Consider the following 26845-nt stretch of genomic DNA (forward strand, 5'->3'; position numbering starts at 1 on the left):
ATGCTTGCTTCTTCTTTCCCAAAACCTCATTTTTGTCCAGTTTGCCCATCTCGATCAATACACGTGGGTACGGTGTGATATTTCCACAGCGTAGCCCGTGGAGTCTTCTGTACATATGCTTTGCTCTTGTGGTTGTTTATGGTACCGCGTTTTTTGCTCTGTGGCTGATGGGTCTTTAGACGGCCCCGGACCCGGTGGCTGAGGTCTATTTGGGCAGCCGCACCTCGCTTGCAACGAGTGGTTTGTTGAAATAAGATCGCGGAGGGAGCAACAAAGTCGCCGGAATTATAAATCAGTGATATCGAGTTGTCTCGGCGTCCCTTATGGTTTCCTTATAGTTTTCTTTATACTGAAATGCGTTTAAGTTCATTTGTTCATGTGTTCATTTTTAGATAGGCCTATGCCAGACTTGAATAATTTTAGTTTCCGCGGCTGAATCGTAGTGTTTCTCACAAGAGGAAATGTGTTTGTATTCCATCGCCCAAAATAAGCAAAAGGCAAGTTTGTATGCATATTATTTTTTATGCATAAAAAGTCTCCGAAACCTACACGAATTTCATCACTACGTCACTATTTGATTAATGGCCCCATTCAATGTAACATTTTTTAGTGCAATCCTTAAAAAAATGTTCTATTGAACCTGATTTTCAATTTTCGTTTTGCCATTCTCAAGGGTATTTTGGTGGCTTGTTTGTTTTAATGCTAATAAGAATTTCCATATTCATGAGCAAAACTGTCCTGTCATTCCAGGCAGAAACCTCAATGTCACAGCTATTTAAGCACAAGAAATGCTAGAATTTTGGATATTTTGTTGTCGTTAAGGTTTCTTTTCTTTGGTGATTCGTTCTTGTGTCAGTGCATAGCAGCAAGCAAATGAGCATACCTTTCTCACAAAATGTTTTCAATTAGCGAATTTTGGGTTAACAATTTGAACAAACAATCCCAAACTGAACATTGTCTTCCTGAAATGGCATCACAGCAAGTTGTCCGGAAAAGCATTGAACACATTTAAATATTTTAAAGAAGTGCACTTTTTAACACAATTAACCAAAAGGGATGTGAAATAGTTTTCATACATTTAAAAGGTGTAGAAAATTGCACGAAATGTGTTCCTGAGAAAAATCAATCGTATGGCCCCTTTAAAACTCTCTATCTATTGGTTTAAAGGCCTTTGATTGAAACTGATTGGAAAGAAAATAAAGTACACACGAACATAAACAAATTATCCGGCAAACAAACAAGGACCGATAAACAAACGTCATTTCATATGAAATACAGTATGTCCCCCCCCCCAAAAGTGTCCGTCTGACTATTTTTCAAATAACCACAAAACCATGAGGTCAATTTTTGAAAATATTTGGTTGTGCAGATACTCCTAAGCCTTGGCCTCAACCCCTATGAGTTTCATTTAAATTGTCAATTGATCACAACAAATTTTTTGGATCATGTGACCAAGTTCCTTGCCTTATTCAGTGTTAGTACTGTGTTAAGTAAGCTGTGTAAAATCCTTCATGTTGTGAATAGGGCTGCAGTTGGGATTGGAATCATTTGCCTGGCTGTCAGGTGTCATGGCAAGACATCAATTTAATGCTCAAGGGCAAATGAATCCAATCCTAAACCACATCAGCTTTTTTTCACAACATGCAGGATTTTACAGAGCTTACATAAAACAGCACTGAAATGGATTAAGGCATGTTTAGTATTTAAACATGTCTGATGGCAAATAAATGTTCAGAAAGTGTGTAATTGCTAAACACAGCTTTTGAAGTGTACGGACGAAATGTTTATCCGCGAATGTACCTTTAAACGTTCACAACATTTTGCCTCGAAACAGATAGATTTCCGCAAAAGTGAACGTGATCTTTACGGTATGGTCCCAATCAGCGGCCCAATGATACTGCTTCCGGCAACAGCCGGCCGCCCCCTGAACATTTCTCCATCAAGGCCCCGAGCCTTCTTCGATCGCGCGCGCCGCAGCATGCAACATCCTCGTGAACATTTGCCAACAAGGGGCCGTTTTATTATTTAGTTTCCTCCCCTTCTCGGCTGAGTGATAGCGATTTGGAAGTAACTTGTCGGAAAATAATAGACTTGCCGGAGGCGTGTCGCAGTCTACAGAAGTGGTGTGTCTTGGGGAGAATCGGGCAAACTGTTGGCAGAAAAAAGGGGACGAAAATATACTGTCCGGGAACTAGCAGAGGTGAAAATCGATTTTGTTCTGGACCGAAATGCTGCTTCGGAAAATTATGCCCTCTTGAAATTTCTCGTAATATAACTCCGAAACGCCTCAGCCGAGCGGCATGGCATTTAGTGATGTTTTTCTAACCTTTTATCAGGGCTCAATATGGCACTAACACATTGGTTTTTGTATTAGGATGTCCAAGGTCGTTATGGGAAACAATTTAAAACACTAGTCATAAAAACACGGAAAAAGCTTTTATGTAATTCAAAACCATGTCTTATTTGTCCGAAGCTTTCAATATCCACTTAAAACTAAAATTAATGGTCACAGTCATGACCAATTACAATGCATGCTGGTTATCCAATATGGCCGCCATTGGCGAGAAATGCCGCTCAGTTTCCACATTTTCTGAGCACGATTTCTTTCGTTGTGTTCATATTTTGATAGTTCTTGCACGAACAAAAAATGTGTAGAGTATATTTTATAATCTTACCTTAAGTAGGCCTACTTCACTTTGTGCTAATATTCTTGGAAAAAAAAATCAAAGTTTTGAAAAATGACAACTTTAACCCCAAAAGTGAATATAGCGCCATAGTGGTATATACATGTATATGTGATTTGATGGAATGATTATTGACCCCAAGAATGCCTGCACTAAGTTGTAAGCAATTGAATGAAAATGCAGAAATTGTGCCAAAAATGCTGGTGTCTTTTGTTACCGGCCCAAAAACGGGCAAAAATACAGTAAATCGCGTTTGTGGTCGCTGCAGTGCAACTAGATGACGTCACGTTATAGAATACATTTCAATCAACATTTTAGGAAAATCAGCCGACGCACATGCAAATTAGTACGGGGGCATGGGTGCCCCCATGGGGGGGGGGGGTATGGGTGCCCCCCCCCCGTCCTGAGAAGACCCAAAAGACCCCGGTCCTGATAGGATTTGTTAACCGTATTTAACTGATCTTGACCAGCTTGACCTAGTAACCTGGGGTTAATAACTACTCAACGCGTACTTTTCGATTCCAAAAAGCAGTCTGGAAAAAGAGGAAGAAATCTTCGTGCGTTTTGTCACGACATATATATGGGGAGGTTTCGTCTAAAGCCCAGTAATCTTCGACTGGATTCACCAACGTAATTGGAATCGCGAAAAGAGAGAGGAAAAATAAAAAGGTCCAGCGAAAAAAAGACAGGGTTATAATTGCAGGTATGGGGTCGATCTTTCAGCGCCATCAATATTCATAACATGATCTTCTTATAATTGCCTCCACCTAAAAAAAAATGGGAGACAAAGCTGGCCTTAATTAATTAGGTACCAAATACAAAGTTATATGCACAAAACGTACAGAAATTGTTCAGTTTGCTCGAAAGAGCTATTTTAACATTAACACGGGTTGTGGACACAACCGTGAAGCTCTGTTTGTGAAGCTCTGTCGTAAACTGTCCACTTGCTCTCTTAATTCCAAAGAGTAAAATTCACTCCATTCGAGTGACAATTCACTCCCACAGTCGGAAACTAGGGACTAGACGTTTTGGAGTGAAATTTATTCAATCGTAATGATCTAGTATTCACTCGAGCTTCGACTGAAGAGGTTCATTTTTCAGACTATTTTAATCGAAACTGAGAGTGATTTTCACTCTAAAACGTCTAGTCCCTAATTTCACTCTTTGGAATTTAGAGAGTGAGAGCTAAAACTGTCTGTAATGACATTTACGAAAAAACGTCAGATATACTGTAAGAATCGGCGTGTTCTGTCCAGATTTTACCTGGCAATCCCGAAACTTGATAATGTAAGAAGCGGACTGCTATTGCGTTTACCAAAGTTATTTTCATGATGTTCATTTTCAACATGGGCCGGTTGCACTTGAATTCATTGATTCTAACTCACTTGAAATCCAAATATTTACCCAAATGAAACGAAGGTCTTTCCAAAATAACAATGCTTGAAAATTGATAATGTTGACTTTATGGGAATTCGGATTTTTCTTGTTGGTTTACCGGCATTATAAGAATTCAGTGCAGGGGTGATACGTTTTCTCCTGTTCTTTTGCAGGCATGCAATTGCCAAAAACCAACAGTGGTCAAGTGTACATACAGAAAGCGCAGAGGCACCTAAACGAAGTTGAAGCGCCTTTTGGTCGAGCGAATTAAAATGAAACATTTCAGGCAATGTGCGATTTTTCTCAATATTTCTCTGTACGATGTTGTATAAACCCACTGGCGGATCCCGTTTAGCCATTGACTAGTGAGGGGAATGCTAAATTTCCCAAATTTATTTTGAAATTGCCTTATAGATTACAGAAGAAAGCATCGTAAATTTCAACATTTTCCCGGGGCAAGCCCCTGACCCCGCCCCAAGCAAGTCGTGCCTTATACATTCACGCCTTTACTTAACTCCCCCTCCTTCATAATTATCAACCCCCTCCCATCCCCGTTTCCTGCAAGCTAGATCTGTCCCTGTAATCATGGAGCTATGCTGTAATTCACCGTTACATCTCATTTTACAATGACAACATTAATTATTTTTTGCTATCCGTAGAGATTTTGCGGCACTAGACATGATGTGTACTTTTCGCCTGATCAAATTCATCTTACAAGCATCGTGCTTTAATAGCCTCGAGTGCAATACTTTCCTCGAATTAACCAGGGGTGTAACGGTGCATGGGACGGGGGGGGGGGGCAGGAAGAGCCTTCCGGGCATTGTGCGCCGCAGGCTCGGGACTATATCGTGGGTGAACGCACCCCTATTACTCAGGCCATTAGAGCGAGCGTTCAAGCGGACTGAATTCACCATAAAGCTCGATCCCCGCCTAACTGAACATCTTGCGGTGCGACAAATCTGGTGGCGTGTTTCATCACGAGAGACAGTGAGGCGCAAGTAACAGAAGATCATGAGGCGCAACGAACTTGATGGAGTTTGGTTGATTTCCTGTAACGGTATGCGATTCTCTTCACAGCACTACTGTGCTCGAACAGCTCGACAGAAACGTGCATACCCGTGTAGCATTTTCAACTGGCAGATCAATACAGGGTATATTAGTAAAATATTCCTGATATTAAACAAGACACATCGATATACCATTTGGCAGTATTCGAACCATGTAATCCTTGGGAAAATGCTGTAGAAACGTGTCCCGAAGAGCGTCAAAACATTTTATTTCCAGCGGTCTGGATATCATGCATGATTTGTATATTTCAGTAAGCAAGTTTGCAGCAGTGGTACTCAATTGTTCAGGTTGGTATATTAATTATGAAGAATTCATTCTATTTGCCAATCGGAATAATGTTAGGACGATAAAACCACTCTGCGTGAGGCCGCCCTTTAACGATGCGTTCCCCTGCGCTTGTCGAGTTTCACCTCGAAAAATAGACCAGTTGTTCCGTTGCTATTTTCTTAGCAACAAAACAGTTATTCACTTTTGAATGAGACTTCAAAGGAGAAAAAACAATGAATTTTAGATATTGAATTAGTTCTTAAAAAAATCGAATTATTGGCTGCCAGACAGCAATTCGGTTCTCGCAGGGTGGCTCATTAATTTTGTGCGCAAAATGAAAGCTATTTTCAGGAACTTGTTTCTTTTGTTAAAAACGAAATAATTGAAAATTCGTTAGGAGAAGAAAGTATCATTTTTTTTGAAGAGCACAGGGCATGCAACTTTAACGTTGTCGTTCTGGAATGCGTTCTTTCTACCAACAAAAAACGGGAAAAAATGATTGACGACTCGATTGGGCGCGTACGTCTAGGTTATGACTTTACATACACTATAAGTTCATACAATGTCGAGTTCGCTTCGATAATTTATACATCTCTCGGGGTGGTTATCAAGCGGGGGGGGGGGGGGGAGTGGTTCGACTCAATTCGTCATATTTTGACGGCAGCAATCGATCACATTAACCCAGTATACATGTTGTTAGCACATGCACATACATTTCAGCGGATTAGACCTCATTCTGCATGAAGAAAATAAAAAAGGAACTGAAAAGCGTCGTTCGCTATGACATGTTATTACATCCCGTATCATTTGATTGTTTGGGGTCAAGTTATTCTTATATCTCGATATATGATACACCTCAACTTTAATTGTTTTCGTCATCCGACCGTGAACGTTCTGAAAATTGAGTTTCGAGCTGAAAGACACGTTGTAAATATTACGTTTGTAATATTTGTGCTCAATGGGAAATATGAAAACTGAGAGTTGGCCGCAAATTGTCCTCTTTTTCATGGACGTAAATTTCATTAAAATAACCGTAAAATGTGAAGGAAAAAAGAAGAAGAGGGAGAAGAAAGGGCAGACGATTTGAATACGATTTTTTGAAAACATCAATAACTTCTCTTCCTGTTTTCAATTTCAAATGCCTAATTGATTCCCAAGTATTGTATGACTGTACCATAAAAAAAGGGTTTCAATAGAGTCGCTGCAACCTTCAAAATCGCATGTTCAATTGAACACTCCTACCCTCTGTGGTATATTGTGATCCAATGACTGCTCCCTACATTGCATATGTCATTAAAGTGTTTTCCCCGCATTATCCTACACCGTCCCAAGATAATATTTAATGTTATTTTCCTGAGCAGAACAAAAAGCATAAAGAAGCCTCGAAAAATCTCGGCATCTGTTTCCCCGTGTTTCTTTCAGCGCCAACGGCGCTCCTGCGGTGACAATTTCCTCCAAAACGAATCGCTTGCCCATTCATTGTCCTTTAGCTCACAATACTACTTTTGTGGAGCCTCAAAGGCTGTCAAAGGGTAGGCTTAATGCGTCAGTGCCTTTGTCATGTCAAACAATACCAAAACAATGCGGCAGGAATTTAATGAAATGACAAGCGCTGCTCGGGCTTTTTGCTCCGCAAACGCGTTGATTTCCCATCAAATCCAATTTTGAAGAATGTTTACGACAAAGATGACTGATAAGATGTATTTAAAACACAATATGTTCACGATTCCACTCCAAATATTTTTGTTTTCATTAAAAAAACCATTGTTTGCTACGGCCAGCTCTGCCGTTGGTTAAAATCGAGATTATTAGGAAATAAAGCAATTGAGAATGCATAAATACTGCCGACTTTGCCTGCAGGGCATCTTGGCAAAAAAAGACAAAACGTCGTGTGCCCGGCAGAAGGGCATATGTGCATATGCCCTTATGCAATAGAGCGTAATGACCAAAATGTTCCCAGCAAAAGGGCATATGCAGAAAACTACCTCCATTTTAATGAAATTTAAACATTTTCATCAGAAATTAATACAAGTTGTTCAAAAACTTATGATTCATACGTGTGACAAATTTCAAATCCATATGATTTATATTACATGTGGGAGAACATTGGATGCATAATGCGCGCGAGGGAACAATAGAACCTTTCAATGCAATTTTCTTGAAAATGATTTTTACGTCAGAACGCTCATATGACCTTCTGCCGGGCACCCGACGAAAATCTCTTTGTAGACTTTACTAAAAGTTTAATGATATTCGTTTTTCTTAAGGCGACAAGAACTCAGTTCTTTCACTTTCTTCGGCGCTGTCTTCCTTTTTGACATGCACGAATTAAGTTGATGTTTTTGTCAGTGCATGGGTTTTCACTGGACTTCAGTGGAGGATTATTGCAAGGATCCTCTTAATTTCGTGTGTTTGGATTTGAAATTGTTTGTACGCAGAAGTCGACAGGAAGTTACAAAAGTGGGTTTCTTGAAAGCAAGCGCTTGGGGCGTCCCAAATCCCGCGTATATTTATACAGACTTTCTAGACGAAAGAGTATTTTTTTTCAATAAAGACCTTCATGTCTTGAAGAAATTTGCACTAACAAATTAGTGCAATATGTAACATATGGGTGGCATGGGTGCAGTGGCGTCACCAGACTTTTCAGTCTGGGGGGGGGGGGGGGCACAGGGGGGGCACCAGCATTGGATGGGGGGGGGGCACTTAGGTGGATACGGATCGCCGTCCTGGGGGAGGGGTCTAAGGGGAGGGGGTACCCCCTCCCCTTTGGAAAATTTTCGCATACGGAGGATGGGCTAGATGCAAAATGGTGCCACATTTGATGCTAAATTCGATCTGAAGATATCTCCAGAAATTGCTATTTTTGAGGTAATGATTTTAACAACGCGCAGAATTTTGCATAGGATAGGGGGCACCAGCATTTGATGGGGGGGGGGGGGCACACTCGGGGGGGGGGGGCACTAGGTTTTCCAGGGGGGGCACGTGCCCCCCCTGGCCCCCCCTTGGCGACGCCACTGCATGGGTGGCTTGGGTGGCTTGTGCGTAAAGCGCTCGCCTCTCACCAAGGTGACCACGGTTCGAATCTTGGCTGCGGATCGCATGTGAATAGAGTTGTGCGTTGGTTCTCTCCTGTGCCACGAGGGTTTTTCTCCGGGCCCTCCGGTTTTCCTCCATCCGGAAAAATCAAACACTTTCGATCTCAGGCTGTGTTCCGTGGTCACATATGGGTCGATGTGGCCGGCAGCCATAGGCGCCTTCACGTGCCAGCGGCCTGACCACGTTGTAGCCGCGTCCTTCGCAATTCAGCATACCAGCTGCGAGTAAGGATGATTAGCCTCCCAAATTATTAGTGTTATATTTTCGTTTTTTATTTTTTTTAATTTTCGTGTCAACTTCTGCGTATCCTTCACGACATGTGTGGTTCCATTTTCATTAATCAATCGAAAAATCATGCATCCGATTCCTCAAGCACAAGCATCATCTGATAATTTCAACAGCCAATCACTTGACCGTACGTGCGCATGTTCAGTCATACCACCTTAAAATACCACCCAAGAAACCACTTTATTAGAATCTACGTTGTGGTGATTAAAAAAAACATCTCCAGGGTCTGGGTTAGAAAAAAAAATTATAAAACGAAAGGTAAAAAAAAAAATGTCAGCATGAAATTTCACCCCAGAAGTTCATTAACGCGGCAGGGATCCCATTCTAATCATCCGATATTTTAATCTAGCGGATGTTACACCGTCCGTCCGTGGCCGGCCGGCCGTCGCCGCCCACGAATCGATTTTGTTACGCTCGACCTTCGCAGGACTCGAAATCATATACCAAACAGATGTTCTCTCCGGACGCGCGCGCGCAGAAATGTAATTTGTTGGGAATCAGGCAAGCCAGAAACTGTTACCATTCCGGTCCACCTGGTTATCAGCGGAGACGATCGGTAAGTATGAGCACGGGGACAGATCTGTATTGATCTGTGTCCTTCGAAATACTGGGATAGTGTCCATCAAAGTGAAAAACCCCTGGCTATAATACCCTGAGCCTTCGCAGGGAAAGCGAGAATGTGAATGGATCTTTCTACAGGGTGTCCCCAAAAAAGTTGTGCAAGCAGATATCCTTTAATTTCTCAAAAACTACTTAACATGAGTATTTCATCTTGATGGAGTATATTGATTATACTCTTGCGTATATTTAGTAAAAATGCCATGGAAATCCGTTCATGCAAATCAGAGATCTGACAGATTATGAAAGGCTATGTTTTTTTTTTACCCATTCCAATGGGATGGGATTTACACAGTTAACTTATTCTACATCAGAGTGAAAAGGCCCATGACAATCTGATGCACTGATATCACTATAACTGTGTAAATCCCGATGGGTGAAAAACCCATAGCCTTTTACAATATGTTAGATCTCTGGTCTGCCTGAAAAGATGTCCATGCCGTTTTCACTGACTATACACAAGAGTATAATTAATATGCTCCGTCAAGATAAGTAGTTATCTGCTTGCACAACTATTTATTCCATGGACACCATGTATATTCAAAGTCAGTCCTCGATACTCCACAGATCTGGGTTTTTTTTACAGCTGTAAACGTACGATGGCTGGTGACCTTACGTCTCGAAACGTAGAATGAAAAAGAGTGAGACCTAATTTCAGAACGAGCCAGTCGAAAATATCTTCTAAGCCTAACCACAAGGACCTAAATGAAACCCACACAAAGGGTGATCATCCGCCACTCAAACATTTTCAAAAAAATGTCACATGTGATTCTAGTTCCTTTAATTAACTCACTTTGGTAAAACGATTATGCCTCGTATGCACACTTGTGAGTTGTCACCTCGAGCGTCTACCTCCGAATCCGAAGCACAATTTTAATTAAACTCATTATTTAATACCAATTTGTATATTGTCGCAGGCCATTTTTTTCTTTCTTACAGCCATTAAAGGCTAAGACGTGCTTATAAAAAAATCAAACCAACTCGACAAGCTTTGACAGACACTTGTTCTCCCTGAACTGCTTGTTTTTTTCTTCTCTCTTTTCATGACAGCCCGAAGCGTACACTACACAAATTAATAATATGCAGGCTTGTGTATAGTACGCGAGGCTAGATACAGCCGTACTTGACCCGTGAGGTCCAGTGCAATAATGTCCCGTCTTCGCTACGGGCCCGACAGGGAGAGAGAATTATCCTATCTCTGGCCTGTATCTCGGCGATGTTTTTCCAACGGCCATCGTTTCCCGGTCATTGCCCCTGCGTGAATGGGAATCCAGCACTACCACTGCAAACAGTGTCACAAGTGATTTTTTTTACAGCAGTTAGGCAGGCAGCTCCTTTTCAACTTTAGAAACCGACATCACAATTCGAGCAAGGATTTGGCTTTGTGATTTTCTTAGCCCTGGGATACTCTAAGATTGTTTTACTTAAATTTCCACAAATGTATGCTCCCTCTAAAAAAACATCTGCCTGTCGATGATGTATCTGATTCCCTGGATCGAAGTTTGGATTAAACTTAAATTCTCTCTAAGGCACTCAATAACAAACTAAAGTGTGTAACTTATGCATGTCAGCTGTACTGCAAGCATTGTGTATTGTGTTATTCAGTGAAAACTGATCAGTAAAATTCTATCCGTGCCTTTTCTTGGAAAAAAGTACTGCCTTCTTAAATGACTTCTATTATACTGAGGTCTTGCGTGGATCATTTCGATCAAACTTACGGCATTTCCACAAAAGTTGAAAATATGAGATCTGCTCTTCGCTGACATATTGTCTTCTGTGTATGCTCAGTGTTTTTCTGAGATTGTGATTGAAAGTATATTCAGGATTCGAACCCACGAGCTTCTGCTTAAACTTACAGACGTCCTAGCCACCCAACCAAAACCATTGGTTCGTACGTTTGGCCTGATAACTTTGTGGCTACTGCAACCAATAAGTTTCAACCAATCGTTTTGCATCAGAGGGAAGAGCAGAATCCAACTACATGGGTTTAATTTACCTCCAGGTGAAATGAAATCAACTATCAGTTATGAAAATACTGTAAACTTCAGAGTGTTTCGCATTTGCCTGTGGTGCTATTGGGGCGGGGTTGCGATGAAGAGCAACGTTTTGAATTCTGGCCTTGAATTTTCCGTTTTATTAGTAACAGCATGTGTTCCAGTCACATTACAGGAGACATGGATAAAAGATATGACGGATGCAGAGACGTGCATGATGGGCTGTTGGAATGAATAATGTCACTATGTGCATGAGAAATAGAAACACATAAGGTTGAGTCAAGGTCTCGGACAAAGTGCACAATTATCATTCAGTCATGGAAGCCGAAGTAACTAGCAGTGGATCAAACAACCTCGTCCCCGTAACGTTCCGGCAGTACGCAGTACAACTAAAACCAAAACGGATATGCATCAAAAGTTAACCCCCAAAAAAGGTGATAGGGCTACTGGTCATATTATACAAAGTGAACAAATTATAACACGAAAGCAAGCTTATCAAATCAATATTAGGTGTTCCATCTTATGAAAAGCTCATTAAATTCCATCTTATGAAAAACTTATTAAAGCTGGTCCCAGAGTTCAGTAGATATACAGTAAATGATGGCAGTTCCTCTTTTCTCGAAAAATGACAGCATACTAGGCGCAATGATTTCACAAGATACATTAAGCCTATTGCGTTATTTACTTACAATCAAGTCGGATATTTCAATATATTTTGAGTTTCATTTTTTGAAAGTTTGCAAATAGCGTCCACCACCTTTAATAGTGGTTTCTAGTTGGGACATAAGGAAACTCGCACGTGTTCCGCAAGAGACCACGCGATAAGTTTGACTTAATTGCGGTTCGCTGTCCGTCAATATGATGTCGCGTTTCTGTCATGTGTCACCTTCTATTCGCGGACTGATCGCAAGCTTTCTTGTGATGTTTTACGAAGTTGATAGTAGACATGACAAGTAAAGGCCCGGTGCTTGCAGCAACATCACTTTACGCGATAACTATTAAATAAATCAATGAGCTCTTGAGGGTAATTGTGCCATCCGTGAATTCAGCAGTGACATGGGTTTTGATTTGTAAAACAGTATTCCCCTCCTCCCCCAACAAAAAAAAGGGAAAAAAGTTTGACTTGAATATACTCGGGGAATATTCGAAGCATGTGCAAGTATGTAGAAACAGTCCTACGTGTGCCAACCTCGTCCCCAGTGCTTACTTTATTTCCAACCGCGTTTCCAATAGTAAACCCTGGATAGGAAACTTTCTTCCTGTATCCTGATTGGATACCGCAATTGGCTAGTAATGGATTTTTATCGTGTACTTGGTGCTATATATTCACAACGTGCAGTACGTGTTTTCGCGATCATTCGTCCACGCCTTCTCGAAAATACTAATTTCCTTTCCAATTTGCTCATATTAATATGAAATATGATACTGCATGTTGTCTTGATAAGATCGTAACAGTTTGATTTCAAAAATCGTGTTTTCGTAACTCACGCCGTGCTCGCGCTGCTACGAATTGACTCTGTTTTTACCCCAGACACCGCATACAAAAACAAACGCTAATGTGTAACGCATATCCAGGCACCAGACTGTTCCTCATTTGCATACGTGTGCAAAAATCTTGCACATGCAAATGATCCAATTCCAGGGTGTGAGAGCAGGTAGTGGTGGGCGCGTACTGCTCGACACCCTGGGGACGAGGTTGTACGTGTGCCTACCCCTAGTCTGCCTCCAAGTATCTGGTTTTAAATGTAACTCTAACTCTAAAGATAATATCCCCCCCCCCCACAGTTGTGCATCATTGCCAATCAACGCGCTGCCACTGGGGGATTATACGTGTGATCCCTTTTAACATGGCGTGCGCGGTGGCATATATTCCAACACCTCGGCGTATTGTCCCAAAAGCCCGACACATGAACGAGATAATCGCGGCTACATAATTGCTATTGGTTCAACGGGTGTGACAGCGTTTCACCGCACAGCGAAACTTATCCCGACAACATAATTGCATTCAACACTTCCAATCGTCGTTTGATATGTAACAGCTCTCGCCCGCAATGTTATGGGATACATTCCGCCGCCGCGCCAGACGAACGCGACAGAATGAGCACGCGGCCGAGGATTTTCACACCGAAGCTTGTCAAAACAATCGGCGGAGCCCCTCTGTAGAACCTATTCCATGCGTGGCGGTCACCTGACTGCAGGGCCGCTTTTTAACTTTCAAAATGCACAGGGCGAACGGCACTAGATCCGTCGGGGCCACGCGTAACATTATCGCCAGGACCCGTCGCGTCAGCGAGCGAGCACTCGCGCTGCGACCAAAAAGGCTGCGACACCCAATCGCGCATTAAACGCGACACGCTCTCGGTAAATATTGCATCACTGTAACCGGACACATATTTTGTTTCACTCATCTTCGCGCCACTTCGGACAATGCTATCGTCCGAGGCTGCAACGGCGTAACCTTTTCCTGCACACTTTGGAAAATGCCATTTTTTTCCAGAGGCCTTTTTTTTTTTTTTATCTCAGACGAAGTAACAACAGAGCAGGGCGCCGCGGGCAATGTACGGTAACGAACGGTTCATTTCGTCTCCAATTTCAAGCGAAGAAGAATCATATCCCAACAGCAAAATAACAGATTAAAATCGATACTTGCCCCCAGTTTTAGATACAATTTTGTGTCTATTCATGTCTTCACACAATTTTTATTTCAAAAAATGGGGTCGCGAATAGTGCTTTCCTTTTTCTCCAGGCTTTTGCAGTCACAGGAAAGACTAAATATAGGGAAAGCTTGGAATAAAAGACGAAAACTGTCACTCGCTTACTTTGTGTTTTGATCAAGATTGCATTGTTCGTTTGTATAATATTTTTAAGAATGTTTGAACAAGACCGTAAGATGCCTTTGCGTTCAAAGACGTGTCGTATTACAGACGTCTGGGAAATACACAAAAGTGTGACATTTAAGGAGGAAGCAGTGATATCAGCGTGAGTGGGCCATCAAGTAAATGCCATCGCATGCATAGCCAAGCCTTAAACAGTCAAATGCCATGGCATAAAACTCCCTTCTGTTGATACATGCAGTCTTTTCAGGAGCAATACTTTGCAGGTTCCCAAACGTGCGCGTATACACTTCTACAACACAAGCTGGATAACATCTATTCAAACCAGGCAAGCACTATAATCACATCAAAATAGAAATCAATATAACGAAGAAATTTAAGAAATGTGACCAATGGTGTTGAAGCAAAGTCTGCTATTATGTCGTGACAGTCGTACATCTTCCTTATGATTTTGCGGCTGTTTGTTCGTTCTAAGCAAATTCTCAGTTCCTTTTTGTACAATACAGCGCGTCCCAAAATACCTGCTACAGATGCATGTCCTTATGAATAAGCGCAGCGGCTTTAGAAGAATGATTACATTGCTCCGAGTCAAGTTACTGCATAATGTCTGCCGGGAACCATTGAAATGGTGTGGGCTATCGAAATAATATCGAATGCCGCTCACGGTAGAAATGTTGCATCTTATGTGAATAATTATTCACATCACGTGCGGCTTCAGCCAGTGTCTTTACCGAGTAGTGTGCTTGAACCAATACATCATCTGCAAATCTGCAAATCTCACAATATTCGATTTTTTCAAGCATCAGCCTATGATATCATGCAGCCCCCCCCCCCCCTCGGCCCCCCACATACATACAAAACAGTTTTAAACTTAATGTATATAAATATGGGAATAAATGTGTGCTTGGGAGGTATTAAACACTATGTTTAAGGGCGAGGGTAATTGTCAGCATCCAGACTCCAACTGGTCGAAAAAATAGTGTTTAATACCGACCAAGTACATACCTATTCCCAATCATAAATATATTTTCGGTAAAAAAAAATCAAAACTTTTTGGTCCAAAGGTTAAAACAAGTCAAAAGTCAAAACAAGTCAAACATTATACATTTTCAATGATTCGATTAACAAAATACCCCTCTAACGGTAAAGCCCTCTGGTAAACAACTCCTTGTATGGAGAATGACGCACGTGTCGCGCGTACTGCGTGATGTGGCGCACAACGCAGATGTACCGGTGTAGTGTGCATTTAGGACTATACAAATACTGACTCACTGGTAGTATTGCACATGCGCTTGCCTAGGTGAGGATTGTGAACGTTCAACCAATAATCAGGTGCTGGTACCTGATTTCAAGGGAGTCAAACCTTCAAATGAGACACTGGAAAAGTGTTTAAGACCAGCCAGCCATGTCTTTATCATCCATTTAAGATCGGCCACGTGACGGGCTCTCGACCAATGGGAATGGATAAGCTGTCTGTGGTATAGTTTATGACTACAATATACAGAGCCCAGGGCTCTATAACGCCATGGACACACAACGGACTGAAAGTGCGTTTATGAACGGCGGGTTTATGGGAGACAAACCAAGCATAATACAACATCTCCGAAGTAATTTTCTATTCAGAGGTGAAGAGAAAGTACTTTCCCCGAATCAAATCAAATTAATCGTTACGGAATGCGACACAAATTAAGCAACGCCTATAGAAATCGAGACATCCCTCGCTGCCTAATTATCGAGCATAAAATGTGCCTGCATGCCGCAGCCTTATTTGATATTCAACGTGTGTATACATCGACGAGACGACAGAGAGATAAACACATCAGAAAAAGTTGGTACCATTATTACCTCGACTGAAAATTCAACATCAAAGCAGGATATGCCTTCAGGGTACAATACAAACATGGCGCCCCTTCATCGAAAAAGGTACCAATAATGTTTAAATACACTACAATTTGAACATCAAAGCAGTATATGCCTTCAGGATGCAATACAAAAATGGCGCCCCACATAAATTGTCCACAATCCTGCCACCTTGCGCGGATTCGCATGTGTATAAACACTTCACATACAGTACTTCACATGCAGTACTTCACATGCAGTGAGAAAAACATTAAACCATGCATGCATAAAAACGGCAAATCTCGGTTAACATGAAACAACGCACGTACGAGACGCCAACACCCGACAGCTATGTTCTCCAAACGACGGGTTTGTCAAAATAACGTCGGGTCCCCTCGGAATAGGTGCCGGTTCCGAAATTAACACATATCGATGTTTTATAGAGACTCGGAATGCAGAATCGATATTGAAGGCCCACGCGCGCTGCATGCGCGCTAACCACGGGCAAAAGTTAGTGCTTGAAACCAAATCTCGGGAATCGATACAATCAGCTCCCGAGAAAAAAAGAGAATCGAATAAAAGGGGTCACGCTCTGCTGCTGTATACGCAGTTCTCCGGCCTGCGTTGCCGGCGGCCATGTTGTCAGCTTTGAACTATCAAAATAACGCACATCGCACCGTATCTGCTGCATGATATCGACGCATATCAGTATTGACACTTGGAGAGAAATCGATAAATTATAATGGACCAATCGATATTCTAGAATTAAATCATTATAATCATGAACTTTTGATACACGTTTTTTTTTGGAAAAATATCATTCGTTAACGAGGTTAAGCTTCACGATAGAGTAATATTAATATGTGAAAAGATATTATTATATTCAATCAAAACCAACGATAAGCAAATATAACATGCTGCACAATAATGCCCCAAAATACAGCCCTAGCAATAAATACATTAAAGGGAATATACAACATTTGCAAACATCGAAAAATAAAACTACCAAGTTTTTGCGAAATACCTTAATAGGACGTTGGTAAATGACAGTCTAAAGCATCCTGTAAAATTATGGCACCTGGTATACTGTCATTTTCAAGAAAAGTGGTATTTTTGTATCAATTTCCAACGCTGATCGGCCGATCAGCGTTGGAAACAACTGGCTTTTTTTCAAATACTGGCCCCAATTGACTATTGCACTTGTTTGCAATCGATTACAAACCTATGAACGGGTACGAGCCAGCTAGACTGGTTCCCTGACCTTACAATTCCCCAATGTATGTAAACTGCTCTGTTTCTTCTTATATGGAGTCAGGGAACCAGACTACAGGTAAATGATCGTTTTTCTTGGTTTTTATAGCATTTTCGAACCCAAAACCTCCAAAAAGTCAGTGTAACTATATTTGCTTTATATTTCCAATCCCCCAATTCCATCCATTTCTGAAAATTACAGCAAAAGCAAATGATGTATATTCCCTTTAATTACTCTAACAATTACCTTGTTATCAATTTATATACACACTCCTAAACAACGAAATAAGAAATTGATATCAAGCTGCTTGTACTCTCACTATCCTAACCAAAACAAATATGATATTTTGATTGATATACCCAGATCGATGATCTCTCACGATCGTCCCGTCTTGACTATATCGCCCGAGACAAAGCAGAGTGGCCTATTTTTTTTCTCTCTCTCTTCATATTTACACGGTAGTGTTATCAGTTCATATCATGTTAACCTTTTTAGGGGAGCTTCATGTAGTCGAGATAAAATGTTCAAAGAGTCTGCATGGATCTTGTTTTGTAATGGTTACAGCGTAGCAGCGGTCAATTTATTGATGCTGCAGAAATCAAGTGGACATACAACTGCATAACAGTCAGGTGCCTCCACTTACAGCACTTCAGTGGAAATTGATGTAGAGCCAAACTACATATACATTGCAAGGGGCAACACAGGGAATAAGACGTCATTGGCGTCTGGTTTCCAGTAGGCTTTGAGTAATACTACATTGCATTGTTAACACATCAGTCACCAGTCTTTTTTGCCACACCTTCACACAATATTGCATATGGAGTTGCCGTTTTTTGGCACAATTCGCAGTAAATGTACACGACATAGCCACTCATGATGTTCCCAATGTTGCGTATCAAATGGTACCAGTCTATTTTAAACATTTTTTTAAACAGCCAATACCACTGAGAAACATATGCTTGGTAACGTTGACCAAAACGAAGAACTGTTTAACACCACAACATGCAGCCGATGTTTCCACATTCCATGCAATATTGCCCAATAGGAACTGCATAAATAAAGACATCTTTAACATTACTATTGATATAATTATGACATACCTTTCCTATAACGTATTCTGCAACCATTTTAAATCTGGCTTCGTTCGATAGCATCATTGTCAGTTGATCGTACTTCACTATCATCACAGTAAATCCCGACACAGTGAACTACTTTTTCCAAGGGTTAACTCCTTTCTTTAGGTCCCAGAAAACGCGAATTAATCAGCCGAAGGGAGACTGTGAAAGGTTCATTTAGACAAAACAATCGCGTATGCAGGCGAGAACTCCCCGAACAGTATTTGAAAGTGAACACACAATCTCCACGCTTTGCTCGTGGGCTTAAATATTCAAATGTACAGCTACACAAAACCAAAGCCCGGACGATAATAAATGCGAATCAAGCTAGGTGTGAAGAAATCACATTCTAGTATATTATTCCATTGCCACTCGATTCACCTGGCTGGTTCAGTCGACTCGTTCTAGTCGGATGCGCCTCGCCACCCATCGGCGCGTCTGAAATCAATTTCTGGTCTTCAGCCGATCCAAAAACCATGTCATTAATAGTGACGAGGTCCGCAGGGGTTACGCTGGACATAATGCGGATTAGGTTTTTCTGAGGATACCATATTATTCTATTTTCAGAACAGCGTATAGGCACAAATACATATACGTCTAAATCTTGACATGATATTATCAAATAAGTGATTTTCCTTGACAAAATAATACATGTTCTTGAATTGAAAATCAAAGGAGGTTAGTGTAAAAGAGGGAACCATTCCAAAAAAAATACAGTTTCTAGTAAAATAAGTGACGAGCGCTTCGTGTTGTCTGCAATGAATTAAAGAACAAAAAGAACACCAATGAATAACATGAAAATCATTTCCAAGAAGTCGGCTCCAACAGGGCAATAAAAGAAAAGCTATTTTGCCTATTTTTTTATTTTTTTAAGGAACGTCCTAGAGTGTGTTCGTTCTCTTATTGGTATATGTGACGTAAGGGCCTATACTAAATATATTCTAGAGTTAACTTTAATGTCATTCATTTGCAAATTTCAAAACTTTGGCACCGTGAAACGGTTATGGGTGCATAAACCATTTGAAAATATATTCCTATTTTCTTTTCAGACCAACAAAAAAAGCAGACCTTTCCAAATCGGATCCGAAAATAAGACACTCACGGCCTGAGATCCCATTTCGACCCAAATCTCACCCATACATGTATACAATCTCCGGACACCGGTGCAATAACCTCTAAATTGCCCCATAAAGCAAAAGAGCAATCCGGGTCTTAATACGTAGTAAAGGTAAAGAAGGATATACACGTAACGTGAAGGTCTACACATACGTCTTTCCTCTCCCCTTCAGGGGATTGGCTTTTACCGTCTAGTAATGCAGACCTATCGGACTAAAACAAGGTCGGGGTCGGTGAGGTCTTTTGGTTGGAGAGAGTGTGTTGAAGTCACCTCTGAAGAGGGTCAAAAGGACGCAGATAGAGGCAAACGGTTAAAGATTGGGTAGATTTATTCCCTTTTTTTCTATTCCAAGATTACTATAGTAGAGATATCTCTCACAATCAACATGAGTCAAATGTAACAGTAGTGAATTAAAGATAGCGTAAAAGTAACATCAAACAAACCGTTACACAAGGTAACAACAGTGCACTGTTACAAGATGCATAAAACCTAACATTTTGTGAATCGACACAAACGGCATATCAACTGTGAACGTTACAAAATGCGTAACGACCGTGTACCGTGTTTCAGCCTTCGTATTGTTCTAATAGTAACCCTCAGAGTAATAACCTTCAAATCCTTTAGAAGACTTTGGGGATGGGAGAAAGCCTAACCCACTTTTTAGAAGTCAGCAGAAGGTTTTGCAGGATAAAGTACAGCCATAACATTGCTTTAAATCGCATACTCCGCTTGACAGATAAAATGCAAGAGTTCTTTCATTTAAAAGCCGCGCAAGTGATTTGTTGCTAAATATTCCCGCGGAGGTTCTTGCATGTGGAAAAAAATACCCAGAGGGAATTGAAAAAGATGATCACTCCGAAGAGGATGGAGTATATATTTCGCAACTCAGTGTCAACGATTTACAGTCTTCAGTGTACAGGTTAAGTTATGCATGAGTTGTAACATCTGACAATATAATGGCCTATATCGCATTCATTGCAAGTTTTGTTTATGAGCACACAACCAGTGCAGCAGTGATATCAATATTTCATCCTGTGTCCTGGGAAATAGTATCATCACTTTACTATGCTTTAACGCACAGGACAAACTCTCCCAGTGGAGTGGAGTACACGATGCAGAATGCAATTGAACTATAAAATAACAACGACTCCTCACACTTGAACAAATTCCAGGGATAACTTATCTTGTAATGCAAAGATTGTAAAGTCCGTCACAAAATCACTCCCAGATTTTTCCAGATGATCCATCTCCCAGACAACAATACTTTTGGACGTGGGCCATTGGCTTGGACAGACTATATAGGTCATAAGCCTCGGTCCAAATTTTTGGCCACCGGTATCAAATGAGGGGAATAATCGTCATAGCGAGTTTTGGCAAGGTATACACCTCCAGAGTTGGAAAATATGGGATAGCATTGCAGCGGTGGCAGCTTTTGGGTGTAATCACCTTTTTTTCCAAAATGTCCATCAAAATGCTTGTAACCACTCTAGGGCGGTATACATTGCGCATGCGCACTATAATCATTTATGCCCTGATTTGATACTGACCAAACCCCCAGGCTGATGGCCTGATACCTATACCGCGCAGGGCGCTACACGATCTTTGCCTACCACAATGGCGACGCTGGCTTTCCGGTACCCGGATGTAGGCCGGGTCACGTGGGTCTGTAAGAGAGCCCAATTGGTGTCTGTTTCCCTCGGATCGTATGCACAGTGTGTATATTCAGGATAAACAAGCTGCCAACTAGGATAATGATACAAGTATACGTACTGCACGACATATTCCAGATGTCCTATCTCTTACGCCAAGTTGAAAAAAAACCAAAAAACAAATGCCGCTCCTTTAGCTGTGCCTATAATTCCAGTGTCCCGAGTGTCATCTTTCCAACACAAGCACATATGCGTGACTAATGGGCACATCCGTCATAATTTACCGAGCAGAACGCACAAAAGTCGTAAAAGTCGTAGCAGTCAATAGGTAGGGTTTATTAAAAATCTGCCGACATATCGGATGGCAAACAATAAAATATGTGATGGTGCTATAATCATTTACAAAAGCAAACTTCAGAGATTTTCATTCTATTACACAGGTTCTAATTTCCTAAATGCGATAAAAAGTTAGGCCTATATCATCATAAAATATCACAAGCCATCCAGTTTGTGTCGCAATTTCCTGAATGTTTTACCGTGCAGAAGATCCAATCTTCAATAAATGCAACAGTTTATGAACAATATATCGGAAAGCTCTGTGCAATCCAAATGGATCAGCCGGCATTTTGTAGCTTAAATCTGTGATCATATCAGCCCCGAAAGTGTTCGATTAGATTATAATTGTGTTGTGCTGCTATACAAGTTCGCAATTGCAACTTGCTTGCGTGGCTAGAAGACCATATGAAATAGTGTTCACTGAAATATTGTTCCCTGCATGTTGTTCACAAATACAATTAATTGGTAACTTCACAGGAAATACACTGCTGTATGTATACGAAAAAACAGATGGGCAGAAACTGCTTGAAGAATTCGTTCTCAAGGCACGAGTCGAACGTGGTTTGTTTCCTGAAAAGGTCTCATCATGGCGAGCATCACCTGCTATGTCACCTCTCTACTGGCCACGCTTCAATTGAATATCTAAGTGTGTATGTATTTTTATCTGATTATCCATAGACTGTCTAGGTGTAAAATCATCAGATCATTGTTCACCAGTTGAATCAATTGCATCCCACCCTCAAATTCACATTTGAGGCATCCGAAACTTCCATCACATACCTGGACCTTACCATTTTTAAAGGCCCGCGTTTCCTCTCCACCGGTACCCTGGACACACAAGTATTCACGAAACCTACGGAAACATATCAGTACTTGGAAAGAACATCATCCCATCCAGACCATGTGTTCCACGGTTTTATCAAAGGAGAAATCCTACGATATGCCAGAAACACAAACAATGAGGATGATTTCTTATAAAAAGTACAAAGTTTCGAAGAAAAACTACTGAAAAGAGGCTACAATCAAGCCGATATTCAAAAGTGCATTATGGTATTCCACCAAAATTAGTGCAACTTATTAGCAGCTTTCACAACCACTTTGAATGCAGTATCACCATTGACAGTAATCTTACTGTCTAGTGAATGGTTTCAAGTAGAATCAGGCGTTCGGCAGGGGTGTTATCCTTTCACCTATTCTTTTCCTGATTACTATTGACTGGGTTTAGAGGAATACTACTGCTGATAAACCAAGAGGCATACAATGGACACTTTTCTCTAAACTTGAGAATCTCGATTTGGCAGATGATATTGCTCTTCTGTCATCAAAACACGTCCACATCCAGGGGGAAAACCTGACCGGCTTTGTATAGATATGCACAACGCAGAAAGGATTGAATATCAATGAAAAGAAAACTCAACACAACCACATATGCGTGGCTAATGGGCACATCCATCATAATTTACCGAGCAGAACACACAGCAGTCGTAAAAGTCGTAGCAGTCAATAGGTAGGGTTTATTAAAAAAAATCTGCCGACATATCGGATGGCAAACAATACAATTTGTGATGGAGCAATGATTCCCCCCAAAAAACCCTCCAGAGATTTGCATTCAATCATAAAATATCACAGCCCATCCAGATTGTATCCAGAAAATCCAAATGTTCAATCTTCAATTAATGCAACAGCAACTTCATCCCCAGTGCTTACTTTATTTCCAACCTCGTTTCCAATAGTAAGCCCTGGATAGGAAACTTTCTTCCTGTATCCTGATTCGATACCGCAATTTGCTAGTAATGGATTTATATCGTGTACTTGGTGTTGTCATTTCCAACGTGCATTACGTGTTTTCACGTACATTGTAATTATAACGTCCACGCCTTCTCAATAATACTCCTTTCCTTTCCAATTTGCTCACATTAATATAAAATGTGATACTGCACATTGGCGAGATAAGATTGTACCATTTTTACTTCGAAAACAATCGTGTTTTCGTAACTCACGGCGCGACGAATTGATGTTGTTTTTACCCCAGGCACCGCATACAAAAACAAACGCTAATGTGACGCACATGCAGGCACCAGACTATTCCTCATTTGCATACAAGTTCAAAAATGTTGCACATGCAAATGATCCAATACCAGGGTGATAGAGCAGGTAGTGGTGGGCGCGTACTGCCGGACTACCTGAGGACGAGGTTGATGCAATAGTATTTGAACGATATCCGAAAGTGCAAGTATGCTCAAGGGACGACTGCATGCGCAGCCCACGTGACGTACAAGGTCAAAGGTCATAGTTGCGCAGGCCTAGGGTTTTTGGAAATTAGTGAAAGTTTCGGCGGAGCAGGTCTTTGATGATTGATTCTCTGAAAGAGTTTCCCGCCTACTTATTGGACTTCTGCTGCCCTCGTTTTTACAACTGGGTTAGTTTTTCGTTTGCGTTTCAGCAGTAGGACTATATTTGTGGGGAGTTCCACAAGAGGTAAACATTTACTGCGCAGTCACTGTCCGCGCTATGACTGAGGCTATCCAAGTACAATTAAGATGAACAAACACTCCAGAACTCCCCATACTAGCCACGGCTCTCGTATTCATAATGTTTTTATATATATATGTTTAAGTTATTACCTTTTTGGTTTATATACAAGCCCCACTCGAAGCCAGAAAATTACTAACAGAAACTGCCGAGATGCGTTTACACAACGAAATCGAATTATTTCTGAACGCCTTGGCCAGAAGGTAAAACAACCAGGGAAGAAGATACATGCAAATTCTTGAGATTGGAAATATGAGGGGTTACGTTTCACTGCAGAACCCTTGGAGGGAGAGCGGGAAGTGTAGGAGGTGAGTTTAACCAAGGCTCCTCAAATACAGCATACCCAGCTTAATTCCCAGTGAGATTTCAGTTAGGTTTACTAAAAGTTGTGTTTGGATGTTAGCTTAACTGTGACAACAAATTTAGGCTTCGGAAATGAATCTGTAATTCTTGAGACGCGTACTTTGCTTTGGTTTGTTCGTTCGTTCGTTCGTTCGTTCGTTCGTTCGTTTGTTTGCATGCTTGCTTGCCGACTGGGACCTAGAGTGCTGAAACAAAACATGCAAAATAAAATCAGGCCAACTTTACTCACTTTTTAGCCGACAAAATTCTCCAAAGTTTTCAAGAGGCAAAGACAAGGTTCTTAGTATTTCACCAACCAAGTTTGAAGTCTCAATTCAATTTTTAAAGAAGAATTTGTTTCTTCACTAGTTTGCACCTGAGAGGGAAGTCCAGTGATAGTTATTTGAGGCCAAAGACTAGACTGGTACATGTCCAACCATGGTCCAACTGTTTGAAACGACTGACCTCTTCATTAGTCTGTTGGCTGACTATGGAGAAATGCGTAAAAATAGAGACCGGCACCAGACATGCCAGATGTTTCTTTTGGCACAGTTGATTGGTGTCGAACTGAAGGGGTGTTGGACTGGTTGTTTCAGGTACCAGTCTATTTTCTTGTATTGCATTTGCATGTTTTCAATGCCTTAAGTTTTGGGACTCTCATACACAGTATTGAGAGTCCCACATTTTCGGACTAGCTTGCTTGTCACTTGCCTGATCATGGCATCATTCTCTGGGTCACGACGTAACATCGGTACGTCGTGTTTAGCAAGCCAAGTGTATAAACAAACAAAAAAAAGTAAAAGAAAATAAAACAATATAAAAAGCCGGTGTTATATTTACTCAGAGTTTAACACTGTGTTAATTAGCAAATGCGCAAATAAAGGACAAATTGACATTTATTTATGCGAAAAATTCACACGAGCAGTATATCCATGGAGGAAGGAACTGAGCCGATACAATATATCTAAAGCTGAAACCAAACCATACTTTAGTGCAGAATTCCGCTGGCACATTGAAGAGAAAACACATACTTTTTGCGGTTTTCAATCAAAATCAAGCACATCACGTCATCGTCTTGCGCTGTTTTGTTATTAATTGGACGCTGCCATGTAAATTGCTATCTGCTAAAGGATCGTTTACTTATTACAGTAATTCAATTTTGACATTTTTTTTCGTTTTCTTAATAGATATCAATTGCAGATGTACCGGAGCCACTTAATCAAATCAGAGAAATGGCTACAGGGAACTAAAATGTATCGCAAACTTAGCAACCTACTCCCACGTCAATTGAAATTGAATTTGTATCCCTACCGTGACGTCACTGTCGACCCAGGGAATAGAATTCACATTGGCACAAAATTAGAACAATTGCTGGGAGTTGATTTCCACATTGACTATTTTGGGCACACCCCCAGTCCGCCAGGCCCGGAACTGATTATGCAGGTGTCAATTGATTACATTCAATTAAATTACGAGGGCTGTCGACAAGACAATGTGACGTCAACCTTGGCATCTTATCAAATTATAAGAACCTAGCACAGTTAAAAAAAAAAGTCCATTAGCGAGCCAATCAAATTACGCAAGATGGGGGAAAAGACTATGACGTCGATTCACCAGCCAATGAAATTAAACGGTAAAGCGGAGCTTAAGTGCATTCGAATCGACGACCAATCAAATTACAAGAAAGCAGGCACAAACTAATGACGTCAATTAATCAGCCAATCAAATGGCTATGTTTTGGGAAAGGACCGATCAAATGGCCAATTGATTTACCGGAGTGAGATCCATTAGCCAATTAAATTTGATAACTGTACGTACCTCGGACTTCTCCAGCTGCAGCCCCTTGTTCCTCATCTGGGCGTGGTCCAGTCACTCAAAGTTCCAACACTGGAACCTGCGAAAGAACAACAGAAAAGTTGATAAATTCCTCATGTGCTTTTTATTGTACTCTAAATGAACGAAAAGGCCCCCACAATGTTCCAACCTCACAAAATGAAATGAACACTGGTTGTGACACATACATTGACAACATTAACAAATACAAACGGTTTCTTTTCCCTGTCCAAAATAATTGTTACTGAGCAACATTTTTCACCGTTTGTGTTCGTAAAATTACTATAAAATGACTTGAAAAGTGTTGTACATTTTACATGAACTCCCTCTTAAATGAAATTTATTTTTCTTTAATATGTTCTTTTTTTTTTCTTCTTCTTCTTCTTTTTTTTTTTTTTACAGGTGTTTACACTCTGTTTCCACGTTTTATACAGGAACGACTGCCAGGAATTTCTGTTAAAGTACGGTTTGCGGATGGTTATTACAAATAATGTTTAAATATATTGGTTGGCATTTTGGCTTAAGTTTGTGATCACACCAGTCCGTTAGGTGTTCGATTTGATTATTGTGTTGTGCTGCTACACAGGTGTGCAACTGTAACTTG

The sequence above is a fragment of the Patiria miniata genome, unplaced genomic scaffold (genome assembly GCF_015706575.1).
Source record: "Patiria miniata isolate m_02_andy unplaced genomic scaffold, ASM1570657v1 HiC_scaffold_29, whole genome shotgun sequence".
NCBI classification, from domain to species: Eukaryota; Metazoa; Echinodermata; class Asteroidea; order Valvatida; family Asterinidae; genus Patiria; species Patiria miniata.